The sequence below is a fragment of the Narcine bancroftii genome, chromosome 7, assembly GCF_036971445.1.
Source record: "Narcine bancroftii isolate sNarBan1 chromosome 7, sNarBan1.hap1, whole genome shotgun sequence".
Lineage (NCBI taxonomy): Eukaryota > Metazoa > Chordata > Chondrichthyes > Torpediniformes > Narcinidae > Narcine > Narcine bancroftii.
In genome coordinates, this window is record NC_091475.1 from 45661731 (window position 1) to 45683424 (window position 21694).

The 21694-nt window shown below is 40.2% G+C and overlaps 1 protein-coding gene across 1 annotated transcript in view; it reads left to right on the forward strand.

Annotated features, from left to right (window-relative positions):
- Window positions 1–21694, forward strand: part of gemin8 (gem (nuclear organelle) associated protein 8) — a 200646-nt gene that overhangs the window by 9162 nt on the left and 169790 nt on the right. Inside the window, exon 2 of the mRNA XM_069889952.1 lies at window positions 2577–2709. The gene's annotated coding sequence lies outside the window, so the exon portion shown is untranslated. The remainder of the gene's footprint in view (window positions 1–2576; window positions 2710–21694) is intronic.

A 21694-nucleotide genomic window follows, 5' to 3' on the forward strand; every position in this document is an offset into this window, starting at 1 on the left:
TGGGCAATTCAGTATAGGTATCAAATGCACTATAAATCAGTGATGCCCAAATCCAAACAAAACCATGAATAATAAATTAAAATAAATAAAAAATGAGGGGGGGGGCAGAGCGGAGGAGAGGGGGGGGGCAGAGCGAGAGGGGGGCAGAGCGAGAGGGGGCAGAGCGAGAGGGGGGGGCAGAGCGAGAGGGGGGGCCAGAGCGAGAGGGGGGGGCAGAGCGAGAGGGGGGGCAGAGCGAGAGGGGGGGGCACGAGCGAGGGGGGGGCCGAGCGAGGGGGGGGGGCCCGAGCGAGGAGGGTGCAGAGCGAGAGGGGTGCAGAGCGAGAGGGGGGCAGAGCGAGGGGGGGGCAGAGCGAGGGGGGGCAGAGCGAGGGGGGGCAGAGCGAGGGGGGGCAGAGCGGGTGAGGGGGGGCAGAGCGAGAGAGGGGGGGCCAGAGCGAGAGAGGGGGGGCAGAGCGAGAGAGGGGGGGCAGAGCGAGAGAGGGGGGCAGAGCGAGAGAGGGGGGGCAGAGCGAGAGAGGGGGGCAGAGAGAGAGAGGGGGGCAGAGAGAGAGGGGGGCAGAGAGAGAGAGGGGGGGGCAGAGAGAGAGAGGGGGCAGAGAGAGAGATGGGGGCAGAGAGAGAGAGGGGGGGCAGAGCGAGAGAGGGGGCCAGAGCGAGAGGGGAGGCAGAGCGAGAGGGGGGGCAGAGCGAGAGGGGGGGGCAGAGCGAGAGGGGGGGCAGAGCGAGAGGGGGGGCAGAGCGAGAGGGGTGCAGAGCGAGAGGGGTGCAGAGCTAGAGGGGTGCGGAGAGAGGGGGGGGCAGAGCGAGAGGGGGGGCAGAGCGAGAGGGGGCGCAGAGCGAGGGGGGGCAGAGCGAGGGGGGGCAGAGCGAGGGGGGGGCAGAGCGAGGGGGCAGAGCAAGGGGGCAGAGCGAGGGGGCAGAGCGAGGGGGGCAGAGCGAGGGGGGCAGAGCGAGGGGGGCAGAGCGAGGGGGGCAGAGTGAGAGGGGGCAGAGCGGGAGAGGGGGGGGCAGAGCGAGAGAGGGGGGGCAGAGCGAGAGAGGGGGGGCAGAGCGAGAGGGGGGGCAGAGCGAGAGAGGGGGGGCAGAGCGAGAGAGGGGGGCAGAGAGAGAGAGGGGGGGCAGAGAGAGAGAGGGGCAGAGGCAGAGAGAGAGGGGGGCAGAGAGAGAGAGGGGGGCAGAGAGAGAGAGGGGGGGCAGAGAGAGAGAGGGGGCAGAGCGAGAGGGGGAGCAGAGCGTGGGGGGGGCAGAGCGAGAGGGGGGGCAGAGCGAGAGGGGGGGCAGAGCGAGAGGGGGGGGCAGAGCGAGAGGGGGGGCAGAGCGAGAGGGGGGGCAGAGCGAGAGGGGGGGCAGAGCGAGAGGGGGGCAGAGCGAGAGGGGGGCAGAGCGAGAGGGGGGGCAGAGGCGTAGAGGGGGGGCAGAGCGAGAGGGGGGGGCAGTGCGAGAGGGGGGGCAGAGGGTGAGGGGGGGCAGAGGGTGAGGGGGGGCAGAGGAGAGGGGGGGCAGAGGGAGCGGGGGCAGAGAGGGAGCGGGGGCAGAGGGAGCGGGGGGCAGAGGGAGCGGGGCAGAGGGAGCGGGGGCAGAGGGAGCGGGGGCAGAGGGGAGCGGGGGGCAGAGGGGAGCTGGGGGCAGAGGGAGCGGGGGCAGAGGGAGCGGGGGCAGAGGGAGCGGGGGCAGAGGGAGCGGGGGCAGAGGGAGCGGGGCAGAGGGAGCGGGGGCAGAGGGAGCGGGGGCAGAGGGAGCGGGGGCAGAGGGAGGGGGGGCAGAGAGGGGTGAAAGGGGGGGAGGGGGGAGAGGGGGGGGAGAGGGGGGGAGAGGGGGGGAGAGGGGGGGAGAATATATTTAAAATAGTAGGACTTGCAGACAACTTGCCTGCTGTTAGAGCTTTTGGAATATTAGCCAGAGTATATTCTGCCTTTATTATGGAGACAGAATATTGGTATGTGCTTATCCTGTTAAATTTTTGCTCAATGCTAATCACAAGAATATTAATATAAGGCAAATGGGGAAAATAAAATCTTTGATTGTCAAGGCTGAGTTGTTACAATTGATCTTACTGCAGAGAGCCACTGTCTGGGATTTGTTAATTGCTATTTTTTGGCTCATCATTGAACATTGCCCAAATCTTTCTGCATGCAGATATTGACTGAGATGAGTTGGATGTGAGTAGTTCACTTTTAAGAACTGAAATTTGGATTCAGATCATCAACTCATTTCTGCATGTGATAATTAAAATGTCCAATTGAATCAGATTTGGCCAAGAATTACTGAATTCCTTCTAATACAAAATAATGATGTGATAGGCATGTTACATGCTTCCTGAAATTATCCACAATTTTTTAAAGCCACAGAACTCTCAGTGAAACCTTCAGCATTTTGTTTGAAAGATTTAACAACCCAGAGCTACTGAACAAAAAGGCTGTAAATAACTCTATAATCTTCTTGTTTAGCAATCTATAATTCCATTGGATACCTGTCAGCTTCTATGGTATTTACATGAAAACAAATCTTGATTGAGCAAACTAATCTTACACAAATGTCAAAGTGATTAATGGCTTTTCTTGCTCATAATTCAGAAAAAAATACAATAAGATTTCTCTATGGATGAAAACATCAGATTAATTGCAAACTGGTACTGGCTTTATGGACAACTTTCAAAAATGAACAGATGCCAAAGCTTCAAACCATGGAATATTCAACAAGCCAAGGGTAGGAACCTCACTTTGTAAGAATAGATGATTCTCTAAATACTTCTTGACAAACTAATATGAATCTGTATCAGATAGCCATTGTCAAGTAGCTCCCCCTTCTCAGTGCTTCTCTGGGTATTTTAATTTAATTCATTATTACATTTCCTCTGACCTCAGAACAAAAATTGAAAATTATTCCATTATTAATATCTTGGGCTCCAGCAGCTTGATCAAGGCATTTTACTTATAGGTAACCAGCAATTGACAAGAAACAGTCCTTAGCGAACATATAAAAGTTGCATCTGTGAAAATTAAGCTATTCACATTTAATACCCTGGTTTTAAATTGGGATGCAAGCTTTCACTTTTCAATGTTACAGATCTAGTCTGTTTGGATAACATATATCACCACTTTCAGGACAAAGACACTCCTTTTTACCTTTATTGGCCTCAATGCTCCACAATTTGAAATTTGTAAGCAAGCAATTCACAGTAATTAAAATGCACATCCAAATTTAATTCAGGGTTATTTGTATACATTTTGGTTTTGACCATCTAGAAATTTCTGCACTTTTTATACATGGTCCCCTCATTTTAGGGAGATTTGGGAAATAATGTTTGGGATATTTGGCTTCACAGGTATGTTTAATTGCTTCATTGGTGCAGGTATAAGAGAGCTAGGCTTGCTTCTAAACTCTTGATCACCTTTGGCATCTGTAATTGCCATTTTTCTACATGAGGACCATAGCTGTGTCAATCAAGTAAAAGAAGCCATTATGAGGCTGAGAAACAAAAATAAAACAGTAAAAGACATTCCCAAATCTTAGGATTACCAAAATCAACAGTTTGGAACATCATTAAGAAGAAAGAACCAACTGGTGAGCTCAGTAATTGCAAAGGGGCTAGTATTCAAGGAAGATCTCCACTGCTGATGGAAAAAAAAGAGTTTTCATCATAATGAAGAAAAATCCTAAATGTATGCCCGACAGATTAGAATCACTCTTCAGGGGAAGAAGTGTATATAAATAACTACTGAGCTTGTTTTTCAGCCTCACCATTGGTTTCTTTGACTTTCATTGACACAGCTATGGGCTTAATGTTGAAAAATGGCAACTATGGACTCCAAAGGTGATCAAAAGCTTAGAAGCAAGCCTTATACCTCCACCAATGAAGCAATTAAACATACCCAAGTACTCACAAACACCTTGTGAAGCCAAATATCCCAAACATTATGATGCCTGAAATGAGGGGACTTTTGGAAAAAACCAAAATTCATAAAAACAACCTTGAATAAAATCTGGAATGTACATTTATTTACATGTGAATTGTTTGATTATAAATTAAAAACTGTGGATAACAGAGGCAAAGAGGAACAAAATGATTTTGTCCCAAACATTATGGATGGCACTGTTTGAATATCACTGAGTAAATTCTATACAACAAAATCCAAATAGTAAAAACTCCTATGAATTCATTTAATTAATGATTCTTAGTCTTGGTTTTTTAATGCATCTATGTATTTTCATATCAATCTATTTAAAGAAAGAGGCAAGACTGTATAACTTAACTGGTAAAGTGGAGAAAGAGAAATATTGTATACAAAGAAATTATTTCAAAAGTATTTTTTTAAATGCTAGTAGCAGAAGCAAGTATATATAAATAACTGAAACAAAGTTTACTTATAGAAAATAAAGTACAAAGGAATCTAGATAAGTTCATGTGCCAAAAAAATACATTTGAATTACAATATAATGTTGGTTTCCTGCATTAAATGATTAAATTGTTATATTTATGTCTAAGACCTTGTAATAATTTATTCTCTTCAGGAAAGAGGAGCTCCTCCAAAGTGGAATGATATCATAAAAGAGTTTATAAATCCTTCAGTATGTGGTATGTGTCATTACAAGGGGAAATGCACAGCGGCAAAAAAATGTTTTCTTAAGGTCCCACAGCTGCAATATTTTGTTGTACACATGGGAATAGGATTTATAGGTTTAATCAATTCAAAAGTCTTTGCCTCCTCCACTGTAACAGAATCAGTCATGGAAACAGATCATGAGCCAGAATCATGCTGTGGATTGGCAAAAGGCGTAAAAAGTTTTAAATGTGGAGGCAATGTGTCAAGGAGGATTGAGACCAGTCAGGCCAGACTCAAGCCTTGTGATGATGGGTGTTGATTCAGCACAAGTTGTTTGGTCCAGGACAGGTGCAAAGAAGGTACATTTCTAAGTCTTGGTGGAACTTACTTGAGCTGGTTGCCAGGACTGGACCCACAAGCTGAGGGGAGCTTGAGCAATTCTTTTTATAGGTCACATTATACAGGATTCTTCTGCGAGCAGTGCAATAGCTAATATATAACATTTATACAGCTCTGTGAAAAACACAAGTTGCAGAGTATGAAGTTACAATGAAAAGAAGGTCGATTCATACCAAGCAAGGACATCATGATAACTCATAATAAAGCAGGTTTCATGTGCTTTGGACACAGCATTGTTCATCACTGCACATTCCCAAATGGCTCCATGCATTAACATGTCAAATGCCAAGAGAAATGAAAAGCAATTTGTCATCCACATAGTAATTCCCTGATTTCTTTAAAGTTTATTCCACAGAATTTCAGTTGAATAACAGAACAAAAAAATGTGCTATGTTGTAGAATTTCTATGCGGTTATCATTTGGAAAAAATAATAGCCTCGTGCTGAGTATAATCACAAAGTCAGAGACAGTATATGTTGAATGATAGAACCATAGAACATGACAGCACAGAAATGGGCCCTTCGGTCCTTCTAGTCTGTGATGAACAATTTTTTTGCCTCGTCCCACTGACTTGCATGCAATCCATAGCCCTCCATACCTCTCCAATCTATGTACCTGTCCAAATTCTTCTCAATTTTTAAAAAATTCAGCCCGCATTCATCACTTCAGCTGGCAGTTCGTTCTACATTCCCACCACTCTCTGAATGAAGTTCCTCCCACCTAAACTTTTCACCTTTCACTCTTAACCCATATCCTCTGGTTTGTATCTCACCAACCTCAATGGAAAAAGCCCATCTACATTTACTCCATCTAACCCCCTTATAATTATAAATATCTCTATCAAATCTCTACGCTCCAGGGAATAAAACCCTAACCTGTTTAACTTTTCCCTGCAACTCAGTTCCTGAACTTGGGAACATTCTAGTAAATCTTCTCTGCACTCTTTCTATCATATTGGTATCTTTCCTGTAGTTAGGTGACCAAAACTGCACACAATACTCCAACTTTGGCCTCACCAATGTCTTAGACAATTTTACCATAACATCCCAACTCCTCTACCCAATACTTTGACTTATGAAGGCCTCCAATCATAGTGTCACCTGCAAACTTGCTGATCCAATTTACCACTATCATCTAGATCATTTATATATATGATAATCAACCATGGTCCCAGCACCAATCCCTGAGGCACACCACTAGTCACAGGCCTCCAGTCTGAGAAACAATCATCCACCACTTTTCTCTGGCTTCTCCTGTCCAGCCATTGTGAAATCTAGTTCACTACTTCACCATGAGTCCCTAGGATCTGAACCTTCCTGACTAACCTCCCACATCTTTCTTTAGCTTGGCTTCGCGGACGAAGATTTATGGAGGGGTAATGTCCACGTCAGCTCCAGGCTCGTTTTTGGCTGAAAGTCCGATGCGGGACAGGCAGACACTGTTGCAGCGGTTGCAAGGGAAAACTGGTTGGTTCGGGTTGGGTGTTGGGTTTTTCCTCCTTTGTCTTTTGACAGTGAGGTGGGCTCTGCGGTCTTCTTCAAAGGAGGTTGCTGCCAGCCAAACTGTGAGGCGCCAAGATGCACGGTTTGAGGCGATATCAGCCCACTGGCGGTGGTCAATGTGGCAGGCACCAAGAGATTTCTTTAGGCAGTCCTTGTACCTTTTCTTTGGCAATTTTGACGCTAGCCTACCTCAAGGTCTGAGAGACTATCTTATCAGTCCCTGGGGATTTATTCACCCTTATTTGCTTTAAGGCAGCAAGCACTTCCTCCTCTTTAATCTGTATAGGTTCCATAACCTCACTGCTTATTTTCCTTACTACCCATGACTCTGTGCCTGTTTCCTGAATGAATACTGATGGAAAAAAAAATTTGGTGTCCCATTAATATAAACTCTCCTGTTATTTTTTCTCCTACTATGTGTAGTCCAATTTGTGTCCTCAAAGAGTGAAGCAATAAACCTCGACTGGGATGCATAATAGTATTTTTTTTAATCTAGAAATCTCAGACTCCCAATTTATAATCCTGTCAATTTTTCCATAGAGATTCTAACCACCTTACCATTCCACAAGAATATTTGACACATCCACAAAGCACCTTAAAGAAGCTCTGGGGCAATGGAATGTGCAAGGAGTTAAACAGGGTATTGTAGTCTTGGCATCACTTTCATTTTAATACATTTTACCTTGCCCACCATGAATGTGGTCATTCATTTCCCATTCCTCAGCTCCACCCATATAGCCTCAGTAGATGAGCCTTCTGGTCTGTCTTTTTTTAAATATTTTATTTTTGATTTTCAAAGTCATATAAATCCAATTAAACAACACATTAATTTTCAACAATAGTGTATTTTATCCCCCACTCCTACCCCTCTCCCCTCCTTCCCATATAAATGAATTTATATAAATTGCATGGATCCTATCCATTTTTAACCCCAAATATTTAATGCCCTCTTGCAGCCATTTACATTGACTCCCTTGTTGGTAGAGTCTGTTATCCCCTTTGTAAAGGGCATAATTTCACTCTTGTCCAGATTTACCTTATATCCAGAGATCTTGCCATAATCCTCTAGTATGGTCCACAGTTTGACCAATGACCCCCCCCCCCCCCCTCGTTTCAGTCAAATATACTAAGACATCAGTGAATAAATTGATTTTATGCTCCTCCTGGCCCACTTTGAAACCCTTTATATCTGAGTCTTGTTGAATGGCTTCTGCCAGCAGTTCAAAGCTAGTATAAACAACACTGGACATCCCTGTCTACTGGACCTGCCCAGAAGGAACACTGGAGATGTTTGCCCATTCCTAATAATTTTCACTTGGGGTTTATGATAGAGTATCATTACCCAATTAATAAATGGTTGTCCCAATCCAAATCTCTCTAGTACTTTGAATAAAAAGTCCTATTGCAGTCTGTCAAAGGCCTTCTCCACGTCCAAAGCTATGGCCATGCCTGTCTCTTTTGTACAAATCCAGCTTCATCTTGATTTGTTAACTTCAGTAACTCTGGTCTGTCTTGTCTGAGCACAGCTGTGATATTTTTTCTAATGAGCAATGCCACTCATTCATTCCCCCTTTCATTCCTCACCGTTCTATTGCATCTAAAACAATGGAAGCCCAGAACATCGAGCTGCCAGTCCTACCTTTCCTAAAACCAAGTTTCGCTTATAGTCACAATGTGATAATTCCACATGCCTATCTACACTCTAAGCTCATCTGCCCTTCCTACAATACTCCTTGCAATGAAATAGATGCACCCGAGAACATTTCCACCACGTACAATCTATTGACTTCTAACATGAATGTAATTTTCACTTTTTTTTCTCTCCTCCACCTTTGTATCTGCTCTGGCACTCTGGTTCCCATCCACCTGCAAATCTAGATTAAACCCACTGGAGCAGCACTAGCAAGCCTTCCCACGAGGATATTAGTCCCCCTCCAGTTCAGATGCAAACCATCCAAGAACAGGTCCCTCCTTCCCTGGAAGAGAGCCCAATGATCCAGAATCCTGAAGCACTCCTATCTGTACCATATCTTTAGTCACGTATTAAGCTGTATTATGCTCTTTTTCTAACCTCACTAGCACATGACATGGGTAGCAATCCTGAGATCACACCCGTGGAGTCCTTGTCCTTCAATCTAGCACCTAACTCCCTGAACTCTCCTTGCAGGACTTCCTCGCACTTCCTACACATGTCATTGATTCCTGTGTGGATCATGACCTCTGGCTGCTCACCCTCCCTCCTAAAAACTTGATCTGAGATATCTCGGACTCTGGTACCAGCGAGGCAACATACCATTCAAGTTACTCAATCACTTCCACGGAACTTCTTATCTAATCCCCTAACTATGAAATTCCATATTATTGCAGCTTGCTTCTTCTCCTCCCTTCCCTGCTTAGCCACAGGACTAGACTCAGTACCAGAGACCTAATTGCTTTGGCTTGTGCCTAGTAGGTCATCCTCCCCAACAGTATCCAAAATGGTATACTTATTATTGAGGGGAATAGCCACAAGGGTGCCCTGCACTACTGCCTGTTCCCTTTCCTTCTCCTGACAGTCACCCACCTACCCTCCTCCTGCCTCCTAGGTATGATAGTAACTTCTGTTTATCATCTACCCTCTCTCTCCCAAATGATCTGGAGTGCAAAAACTTCAGCTCCAAGATAAAGTCATCAGGGATACTGCTGGCTTCCTTGATGGCCCACATTCTGCAAGAGGAGAATTCTCCTGCTTTGCTATTCCCACTGTTTATGACTAGAGGACAAAATATGCTATCTAAAGCCTGCCTATCTGCTAAATCTTTTTTGTTCCTTGAATAGGGTGGCCCTTTCTTTCTTCAACTCCTATATCCTTCACCTTTTAACTGTTCTTGTCAAAACCTGTTAAACTGAAACCTCACCACTTTGACTCAGCCCACTCTGATGATGACCACTCCCTCAATACACAGAATGCCTTGAGTTGTGAAGCAGTCATGTTCAACACAGGCATTGGTTGCAACTTTGCTAAAACTTCATTTATTTTCTACTGAGTTTTCATCTGTAATTCATAGAACTTGAATGGAGGCAATTTTTCTTTCTTTGCTCTATCATCAAATCTTACATTTACAAAATAGTGGAGAAAAAAAATCAATACAATTTTAACAAAATTGTGTAAGGAACATGAAGAGATATTTTTATTAGAACAACAGAGTTTGAAAATTTACTGGCAAGACCTTTAACAGTAGTGTCACATATCATTCCTGAGCATTTCTATGTAACCTTGTACGTTCAACCTCTGTAGATTGCTTCTCCTTCGGGATTACATCCAGACTCGCCTTTACAAATGCTGTGAACAATTTACTCTAGATGTGATGAACAATGGGCATCCTGCCTCATTTGAGTTCGATCTCTGAAATGAATCATATTTCAAAAAAAAAAGAAAAGCAAACATGTGTGACCTCATGGGCTGAAATAATTTTGTCCTATTGTCCTAAAAGTCATTTGCTAATATTACTTGCTTCCTCTCAACTTGTATTTTGATGAGAGAATCAAACTTGCATATTGCTGAATGGTTATGGTAACCATTTATTTAAAATTGTCCTTCTAAATTGTAGAGGCCAAATAAAAGTTCTTTATACTTGCCTCTGTTTATTTTGATACTTTGTCCTCTTTGGGTTCCCATACAAGTTCAGATTTCAGATTTATTGTCAGAGTACATACATGACAACACATACAACCCTGAGATTCTTTTTCCTGGAGGTGAGGCAGAATTGCCATTTATTGGCAGTGTAATAAAAAATTGTACACAACGTACACATGTGAACAAATAAATAAATGTAAACAAACTGTGCAATAGAGGGGGAGAAAAATTCAATGAAGTGCAAAAGTAAAACTCCTTAAATGAATGCCCGACTGAATTTATTGTTGAGAAGTCTGATGGTGGAGGAGTAGCAGTTGTTCCTGAACCTAATTGTGTGTGTCTTGTGGCACCTATACCTCTTTCCTAATGGCAGAGTGTGGGCTGGGTGGTGTGAATCCTTGATGATTGCTGCTATTCTCTGACAGTCAAGTAACTGCCTTGATTGTAGATTTTGTCATTAATCTTCACCATATCTCCAGAATACTGGAAAAATCAACATATATAACGAACATTTTTTTGGCTACTTGAGAGCACGGATTTTTCTTGTGAGTTCCCTTTTAAGAATGGGATCAAGCCACAATCCCAGGCAAAACCAAAAGATACTGTGTGTGTTATCCCGAAGGATGGATGTTTACTATTGGGAAAGTCTTGCCTACTGTGGCACTAATTTTTCTCATTACTCAAAGTGAAGCATTTTTCAAATATCTTACTTTCGTCTAACATTTTTTCTCCCTGTATTTTAATGTTATCTTTTAAAAGTACACACAACATATCTCCCTTATTTTCAGCTGTATCTCAGTTCCTAACATTTTTGCACATAAAACAAAATGTTATGATATAAATTCAGTTCAATAAAACTGGACACAGAAAAGCTGGAAGACACTCTACTCCAGTCCTATTATGGTATTTCTTATTGTACTTGTGATATGGAGGGTGAGAGATTAAACCACAACTCTCTTCCCTGGTGAACAATTAAAAAAGGCAGGATAATGTAGTTAATGTTTATCTCTCAACTTACATCACAAATCAGATTATAAGGTCATTGGAAAAAAGGGCATTCTGGGGCTTGGATGTTTGTAAAATAGTTGCTCTATTTCCTAAAATACAATTGTGACTCTACTTCAAATGTACATAATTGGCTCTAAAGTGTTTTGGAACAATTTGAGGTTGAGAATGCACTATCTAAATCACATACTTCCACTCACATACCACTTTAAATATTCCCTAGGCCATAGGGGCTCTGTGATTAGATAGGGATTGCTTAAAGTGATATGTGGGTAGAAAGAAAAAGTTTGAAAACCACTGTTTTAATCATTCCTAATTGACTCATTATGTGCACGATTTCAAAACACCAAGGGAAATGGGCCAATGACAATTTTTCACAAGCAAAATATTTCAGTAACAATTGGGTCTAGAGCAGTGGTTCTCATCCTTCCCTTCCCACTCACATACCACTTGAAGCAATCGCTTACTAATCACAGAGCACAGATAGGGATTATTTAAAGTGGTATGTGAGTGGAAAATGTTTGAGAACCACTGATCAAAATGCAAATAATTTTCTTTTAGCTCCAGAAATACTTTTGTTAAAAGTAGTCTCTCCTCAAATAAATTTCAAACATAACAAATAAATATTCATTTGAAACATTACAGCAAAGAAAACCTTTAACGAAGGATTATTCAATGGCAATGATCCTGCTGTTGCACATTCAAATTTAAAAAGTAAATCAAACCATCCTTACATCCCTGAATTATCTGAGAATTATCTTTTGTACTTCCAGAATACTGATGAAGTACCACAGTGGATTGAAAACAGTTTATGTTTGGAGCACTGATAACATGATTAGTGTCCTAAAACATACTGCAGCATTCAACATGCATCGACTTAAACCAAGAGATCAGAAATTTTATCCAAAAATATTAAAGGGAAAGTGATGTGATATGTCTACTTCAATCTTTAGTTAGGATTTTTTTTGTCATGTTTATAACTTTTTGTGTTTATATTTTCATTCACTTGTCTCAAACAAGTCCATCTCTCAGTTCAACAGATGAGGAGAAATATATTGGGGGCAGCAATACTCTTGAGTGGATCAGTAGAAGGTGTAGAGGCAGCATATGGGGGGGGGGGGTAGTTTCCAATGAATAGAGTAGTTAGAAACACCTGAGCTATCTAATATATATTTGTGCATATATGTCTGTTTGTCTGTTCTCCATGCATATCAACATGAAGCACTCTAGAAATGTTCAAAGAGGTTCAGTAGGGGTAACATTTAATACTAAATGTCATGACCTCATTGAATTTAACCTTTAAGGTCATATGAAGTTTTTTTGGCCAGCTTGCACTGACTTGCATTATTGTTTACTATAATTGTGGTAACATTTGATGCTGAATGTCATGACCATATTGAATGTAATCTTTAAGGTCATATGAAGTTTAAAAGTTCCCCCCCCCAAAAAAATTGAACTTGCATCAGGGACACCTCAATTAGTTACAGTGCTATGCATCAATGTACATTCAGAATTTTTTTTAAAGTGGCCAAGGCTCACCTCAGTGCTCAAGCCTCCAAGCAAACAAGGACCAGGCAGCAGGAAACTGAGGAACAACACTTAACACCGCCTCATTGCTGATGTTGCTAGGCATTCCATGAGCAGACAACAATAGTCTGCTGAGGAAGGACAAGCAAGACTCCAAGTAATGCAAACAAAGGTCACCAGCCAAAGGGCAGCACCATTTACTACAGCCAACCTGCTAAATGCTGCATTCAATTCCTTGGTTGACAAAGAGTATTCTTCCATTAACGCAGTTGTAATGGGCTCCTTGTCAGAGGTATGCCAACATTGCAGAGCAAAGAAGAGGGAAGGTGAAATGCCATCGATATGTTGTTCCAATGGAAAACGTAGCATGCATCTACTGAGCGAATCTCCACAGCCATTGAAAATGCTGCTGCTTCCCATCACAGCAGAGTCCAAACATTTCCTAAAAATGATCAGAGACTACAACTCAGCATTTCAGATGACGTTGTTTGGAGCCAACAACAAATGAGTGATTTATTTCCCAGGCAACACCAGGTATTCTGCTAGTACATAATATAGCTAGCAACTGATGCTTAGAATATGTATGTGAGAAGATGTGAGCATGTGATCACTTTTATCACTGAAATAGCAACAATCTTCCAATATTTTACTTGAAAATACTACCTTTGTTAAATAATCAAAAATTGCAAATGTCATTTTGAACTTATTTTGAATACTTTATTTTAAAATTTCCATACATGCAGTATGTGTACAGCTTTGTACATTTTCCATATTTAAACAAATTGTTTCTGACTACAATAATATGATTATATCCCCTCCCCTTAATAATCCCTTGCTCACCTCCCCATCTCCTCAACCCCCTAAAACAATTATAATAAAATAGCTATTCTCAAATTATATAGTTACATAATATAAAAAAAAGATTAAAAAAACTAAGAGCTCATAGATTGTAATACATTAGGCCACAAGGGCACCAAGGATTTTATCAAACTATAATTCCTTTACCCAACTTGTGGAGGGTTATCGTAGTTTCCAGTGACTGGAAAAAATAGAATCAAACAATAATACCTACCTTTTACATATACGGGCCCCAAATTTACAGAGATGTATTTCTTTCCTCAAATTATACATAATTTTTCTAATTGAATACATTTTTGAAGTTCCATATTCAATCTATCTATTCTTAAGTGAGAGTCTGATTTCCAAGTAACTGCAATACACTTTCTTGCCTCCTCCAATACAACTTTAACAAACTTCTTTTGGGTTAATGACAACTTTAATTTTGGTTTTGTTCCTTCTGTATTCCTGAATAAAAGTAAATCAGGATTTTGTGGGTATGTAATACCAGTAATTTGTTCCAATAATTACCCTACATTCACCTAAAAAGATTTCACCTTTAGACACGACCATCTAGAATGCAAAAAGGTACCTTCTTTCTCACCATTTCTAAAATCTATTTGATAAATTTGATTTGATTTTATGCCATTTACATGGTGTAATGTATAGTTCATGCATGAAATTGTATTGGTCATACAATCTCTGCACAAATCTATCCATGTTTGCTTATCTATTGTAATATTTAAATCCTATTCCCATTTTTCTTTAGATTTATGAAGCCCAGTTTTAGAAGTTGCCATTTGCAACAAAAGATACATTGTTGAAGTAAATTTCAGTACAGTCCCTTGTCTAATAAGAATTTCCACATCATTACAAGGGGGCAATAGTCTTTCCAATCTCAGTTCATCTCTTAACTATCTTTTTATTTGAAAATAGCAAAAAGGGATATTTTTGGTTAGTCATATTTATTTCTCAATTACAGAAAAGACATCAACTGCCCTTGTTCATTGCAATCTTCAATAGTTTTCATTTCTTTATCTGACTATAATTTTTAAAAAATGATTATCTTTTGAAAAAGATATCAAAATATTTTTGAACAAAGGGTGATAGCTAATATATCTCATTTTGTTCCAATTTCCCCAACTATCCTACCCTAAACATATACTCAATGTTTTAATAGGGGTGTATCTTTAATTCTATTTATATATAAAGAAAGCAGCTATGTTTTCTCCAATTTTACTTAATTCTATTTTGATCCAAGCTGATATGTTCTCTCCTTCAAACAAAGATGCAATCAATCTCATTTGTGCTGCCCTCTATAATTATCATAGTATGGGAGTTGTAATTCCCCCGATTTCATATTTATATGTTAGCTTTTGCATCAACACTTATGACAGTTTACCTTTCCAGATTTCTTTTCACACATTTATTAACATCCTTAAAAAAATTTTAGGAAATAAAATAGTGTTTCAAATAAGTATTAAATTCTTGGTAAAATATTCAGCTTTATACAATTAACCCTCCCTATTAAAGTAATAGGCAGAGTCATCCACTTTTTCCAAATCAACTTTATGAAACAACTGTAAAACTAGTTCAATTTATATAAATTCTTTAAATTATCATCTGTCCTAATCCTTAAATATTTAATCCCATTCTTTGGACATTTAAATTGGGTATTTCTCTGACATTGTAAATAGCATAACTTCACTCATCGTAATTTATTTTATATCCTGAAACTTGTTCATATTCTTCCAACCTAAAATGTAATTGTCTTAAGGATGGTTCAGGTTCAGACAAATATTTCAATACATTATCTGCAAATAAACTAATTTTATGTACTTCTTGATCAACTTTGAACCCTTTAATTTCCACATTTTGCCTAATTATTTCTACAAGTGGTTCAATTGCCACAACAAATAATGCTGGTGACAAAAGATATCCTTGTCTACAAGATCACTTTAAATGAAATTGAGCAGATATTTCCCCATTTGTTATTACTTTAGCCATTGGACTAGTATACAATGTTTTTATCCAGTTTATAAAGGTTTGTCCAAATTCAAAAATTTTCAATACCTTAAATTAAAATTCCTATTCTAATCTGTCAAATGCTTTTTCTGCATCTAATGCCACCACTGCACTCAAATCTCCTCTTTTTTGTGCTGTGAAAATACTCAACAATCTCACTACATTGTCAGCAACTAGTCTTTCTTTAACAAAATCTGTTTGATCAGCATTTATTAACTTAGGAAGTAATTTATTTATTCTGACATTCAAAATCTTTGCAACAATTTTATAATCCACATTTAATAAAGATATTGGTTGATAAGAAGCAGGTTTCAAAGGGCCTCTGTCTTTTTTTGGCATCACAGTAATTACTGCAGTTGAAAAAGATTCAGGTAATTTATATGTTACATAATCCTGTTGTATCATTTCCATAAATAAGGGAGTTAATAAATCCTTAAATTCCTTATAAAATTCAAATGGAAAACCATCCTCCCCCAGAGATTTATTACTTTGCTTCTTTAATTTCTGACTGATCAATGGGAGAATTCAGTTCCAACTGTTCTGCCAAAGATAGATGAGGAAGATTTATTTGTGATAAGTACCTATCAATTTTATTTTTGTCTTTTAAAGATTTTGAACTACATAACTTTGAGTAAAAGCTTTTAAAAGAATCATTTATATCTTGAGGTTTATATCTGATTGTATTAGATTCTTTCTGAATAGCATTTATTGTTCTTGAAGCTTGTTCTGTCTTTAATTGCCATGCTAAAACCTTATGTGACATTTTATTTAGTTCATAATACCTTTGTTCAGTTCTTGTTACTGCTTTTTCTGTTCTATAAGTTTGTAAAGTGTTATATTGAAACTTCTTATTGATTAACTGACACCTGTCTTCCAAACTTCTTATTTCCAAGTCTTTTTCCATATCTATTATTTATTTTTCCAATTGGTCTATTTTTCCCATATACTCTTTCTTTATATTGGAAGTTAACCTTATTATTTGTCCTCTTAAATAAGCTTTCAGTGCATCCCAAATCACAAATTTATAATTTACTGAATTTAAATTTACATCACAAAATAATTGTATTTGTGCTCTTGTAAAAATCACAAAAATATGACCTTTGCAGAACCAATCTATTTAACCTCAATCTATAAACCAATTTTTCTCTATCAGGCATTTCAATCCGCATTAACAGTGGTGAATAATTGGACAAAAATCTATTCTAGAATACAAATCATGCCTACTTGAATAAAAAGAATAGCCTCTTTCTGTAGATTGTACCCTCCTCCATATATCTATTAAATTCAAATCCTTCATTAATGTCAAAGTTGTCTTAGCTACATTACTTCTTAACATTCCTCTCATAGACTTATCTAACAATGGATCTAAACAGAAGTTAAAATTACCTCATACTAATACATTCTCATGTGCATTTTCCAAGTTAAGGAAAGTTTCCTGAATAAAGTTCATCATCAGCATGAGGATGCATGTACATTTAGAAGAGTCCATAATTCAGAAAATATTTGACTATGCATCATTACAAACATGCTTGTTAGATCTCTTTCAACATGTTGATCATCAATTGGAAGATTTTTATTAATCAGTATTGCTACTCTCATTAACTTTGAATTGAATGAAAATGATACAACATATCCTACAAAATCTCTTTTCTATTTCAAATGTTCTTTTTCTATTAAATGTGTTTCTTTTTTAAAAAAGTTATCTATTCTCATTTTTAATGTGTGCCAGAACTTTCTTTCTCTTTATTTACCCATTAATCACATTTACATTAAAATCTAAAAATTTTATCATTTTACTTATCTTAATATTTTTATCACTCTACTTCCATCACCTTCCCCCACGAAACTCCTCCACTTAACTCCACTACTCATCATCCATTGTGCCTCAATGTGACCCACCCGACAATTCAAAGATAGAAAAAAATACAGAAATATAATAGAATAAGACATATTACAAAATATTGTATATAATAAAAATATATAGCATCCCCCCCCCCCCACCGACTTAAGTTGTCAATAACACCAACATTATTACCCTCCATTGTGTGGGTTGTGACCGAAGTCACATATACACACATGAATTAGCAGTGGCTCCTCCACCTCCCAACCCTCCTGAAATTTATCCCATACTTTATTTAAAGTCAGACATTTCTGAAACAAATTAACTCCATATTCCCGGTTTTTTTTTAATATTCTGAAAGTCAAATGCCATATTCAAACTTCAAAGTCTTCATCCAGTCTGTCACTTTGAAATTAAAACAAAAAAAATGCTGAAAATAGCCAGGCAGTCACAAAGTAGCAGTGAAGAGTGAAACAGAATCTTTATGGCACAGTTTTTAAAAGTTATAAACTCATTAATTCTTATTGCAAGCTGCAATAGAATAGACCTCTTGTTTTGTTACTTTTGACCAAGAAGTCATAAACTAATTACAGGCAACAGTCAATAAAAAAATATATGATGGATCAGCTGTCAATCTTTGTAAAATGCTGCCTATTTCTGAATATATACAACTCATTCAAAGAAATCAAAGATTGCCCAAAGTATAATATGTAAACATTAAAAGTCAAGAAATGTAAGGACTCTTTTAAATAATTTAAAACATCTAATTATTTAATTTAAAACACATTGATATAAATATTTTACCTGATACATACTTTAGTACCTCATAGCCTGTGTATTGAGATGAATGAAAAAGATGACTGTGAGTCAGTATAAGAGGTGGGGAATTGCTGCATTATGTCACTGGAATTATTTTAAAAGTTGCAGTCAGGGAATGCAGAATTAAAGTCTGGTGAAGAAAGCCCTGAAATTTCAGGACTTCCAGGTCCATTTTGAAATTCCAAACATAATGGCACCAGTGTAGCAGGTGCACAGTATTGCAAACCACCACTATCAGTTCACAGACTACTCTGACACATCATGGGTTAGCAGTGCTAGGTGCCAAAGTACACCGAATAGATCAGATGAAGCCCCTGCCTGAAGGCAGGGGGTGCTAATGGCTCATAGCTTTAACCTGCTGGTCACGTGGACCAACAGCTGTTCACTAATGAGCTCATTAACAATGTCTGCAATAAACCAATCTTGAGTTGACTATGTGTGTGTTTGCCTTTATTTAGTAGCATCTACTGTTGTAGCTGCTACAAATTGGTGACCCTGGATTTAAGATTCAATGAATTTGACTCCTTATGGAAAAGGAGGACATTTCAACAACAGCCACCACCATGACAGTTAATGCAGTGGGGGTTCATTTGCCTCCTTTCTGGACAACTCAGCCTCAAATTTGGTTTCTTCAAGCTAAAACCCAGGTTTGTCTTTGGGGTATAATGGCAGAAGACACAAAATTTTGGCAAATCGTGAGTACGTTGGATGTGGCCACTGCATTGTGAGTAAGTGAATTTATTGCTCATCCTCCAGCAGAAGACCAGTACACCAGGTTCCGCCAGTTTCTTCTTGACACATTGGAACTTACTAGGCATGAGCGTGGCATGCGTCTTTTGAACATGGAAGACCTAGGTGACAAGAATCCATCAGACCTGATGAATGAGGTGCTGGCATTGTCAGATGGTCATTCCCATTGTCTGCTTTTTGAAACTTTATTTCTGTCAAAACTTCCTGCTCACGTTGCCATCCCCATTGGTAACATGGATTTCCACCGTCCCCATGACATGGCTCGAGAGGCTGACAGGCTCAATTGTATCCTACACAAGAGTCTGCCTGAATACATCCAGTTTTTGCAGCAGAAGTATCTCCTGCATCCTACCAGCCTCCTGTATCTTCAGTCCAATCCAAGAAAGAGGAACGTGCTGATGTACATCGAGAGTGGTGTTTTTATCATCACCGCTGGGGAAAAAATGCCCATAAGTGTGTCCAGCCATGTTCCTACTACAAAAAGAAGTTGGGAAACGAGAGAGCCAGCTGCTAGTAGTGTTCTCGGCAGCTAGTGTATATATAGGCCTATTGTATCTTCAGGACGATATGGGTAAGCACAAATTCCTTGTAGACACAAGTGCTGAACTTAATTTGCTCTCGCTGACCTATTTTGCAAGGATGCATAAAAAACGCCACTTGACCCTGCAGCGGCAAATGGAACTGCCATTCCAAGTTTCAGCACTAGATGAGTCGCAATCGGAATTCCATTGCAATTGTGTCCTCGCTTCTGTTGCTCAACCCAAGGTAGATGACATCTGTACATTCTCCAGACCTGTCACCGTCAAAGGGCTACAGAATTTTTTGGGAATGATAAATATTTATCACAGATTTATTCCCGGGATTGCTGACATCCTGCGACCCCTGTTTGACGTCATCTCTGCTCCAAACAAAAACACTACCTGGACCGCAGAGGCAGAGGCCGCATTTATGTCCGCCAAAGAGGCATTAGCCAAAGCAGCAATGCTTGCGCATCCAAATCCTGAAGCTGCTTTAACGCTTAGCTCAGATGCCTTGGGAACAGCTGTGGGTGCAGTTCTGGAACAATACGTCAATGGCCATTATCAGCCCTTTGCCTTCTTTAGTTGTCATCTAAGACCAGCGGAAATCTTTGATCGAGAACTATTAGCACTTTATCTGGCTATAAGGCACTTTCGTTATATCTTGGAAGGTTGACATTTCACCATATTCAGACCATAAACTGCTCATTTTTGCCTTTAGAAAAATCACAGATCCTTGGTCGGCAAGACTACAACGACATTTATCTTACATTTCAAAGTTTACTACGGTCATACATCATATTTCGGGAAAGGACAATCTGGTCGCAGATGTAGTCTCTTGATCAAGTGTGTGCCATATTCAAGGTGGAGTCAACATTGCTGAACTGGCTGCAACACAATCTGCGGATCCAGATATACAAGCATACAGTACAACTATTACTGGACTCGACATTCGACAAGTGGCACCACAACAAGGTAGTCCAGAACTCTTTTGTGATGTATCGTTAGGCTATCCTCAACCATTGGTCCCATTCCCTTGGAGATGGTGTCTTTTTGATGACATTCACAATCTATCACACTCATCCATCAGGACTTCAGTCAAAATAATGTCAAACAAGTACATGTGACATAGGCTGAAAAAAGATGTTGCACAATGGGCACGAATGTGCATAGCCTGCCAATCTGTGAAAATTCAACATCACACCAAGGCCCCCCAGCAGCCTTTCCCGACAATACGCAGAAGATTTGAGCATGTGCACATGGATCTGGTTGGACCATTACCAGTATCACAGGACATGAGGTATATTTTCATGGTAGTAGACCACTTCACACGCTGGCCAGAGGCCATTCCATTACCAGTCAGTGATGCTGAGGCATGTGCTAGAGCATTCATCTTAAATTGGATTGCTAGATTTGGAGTGCCTACACACAACTTCGGACTGTGGATCACAGTTCACTTCAGCATTATGGACTTCCTTGGCTCGTTTTTGTGGTACACAGTTGCACCACACTACTGTGTACTATCTGCAGTCCAACGGCCTGGTGGAACGTTTCGATCGACAACTTAAATCTTCACTAAAGGCTCGACTCACCAGCCCCAAATGGGTCAATGAACTAACTAAGGTTCTACTAGGAGTACAAACAGCCCCAAAAGATGTCTGGATCTTCTGCAGAATTGATGTATGCTACAGCCCTTATGGTTCCAGGAGATATTCACTTCACAAGCAATTCAGCCATGGATGTCCTGCAACAACTCCGCAAGGGTATTGCTAACAGCAAACAATCCTCTACCAAATGGCATGGCAAACCTAAGCAATAAGTGCCCCAATCACTATTAAACACTGTATTCATATGAAGACAGGCTCCAGGGGCATGTTACTAAAACCATGAAGGACCATTTTGTGTGATTAAGAGATGGAGTGGTATATACATTAGACATCGGAGGGAATCTGCAGCTATTCACCGTCGACAGACTTAAACCAACCCATACAGACCCTACTTCACCAGTTCAGTGCCCTCAAGCCAGGTGAAATGGACATCTGCCTAAGTCGAGCATATCTGGTATCTTAAGTTACGGTGACGATTCTAGGGGGGGGGGTGTTGATGTAGTGGGCACACAGCGCAGTATTGCGAACTGCCACCGTCAGTTCAGACTTGCCTGACACATCACGGGTTAGCAGTGCTAGGCGCCAAAGTACAGCGAGTGGAACAGATGAAACCCCTGCCTAAAGGCGTGAGGTGCTAATGGTTCGAAGCTTTAACCTGCTGGCCATGTGGACCAGCAGCTGTTCACTAACGAGCTCATTAAC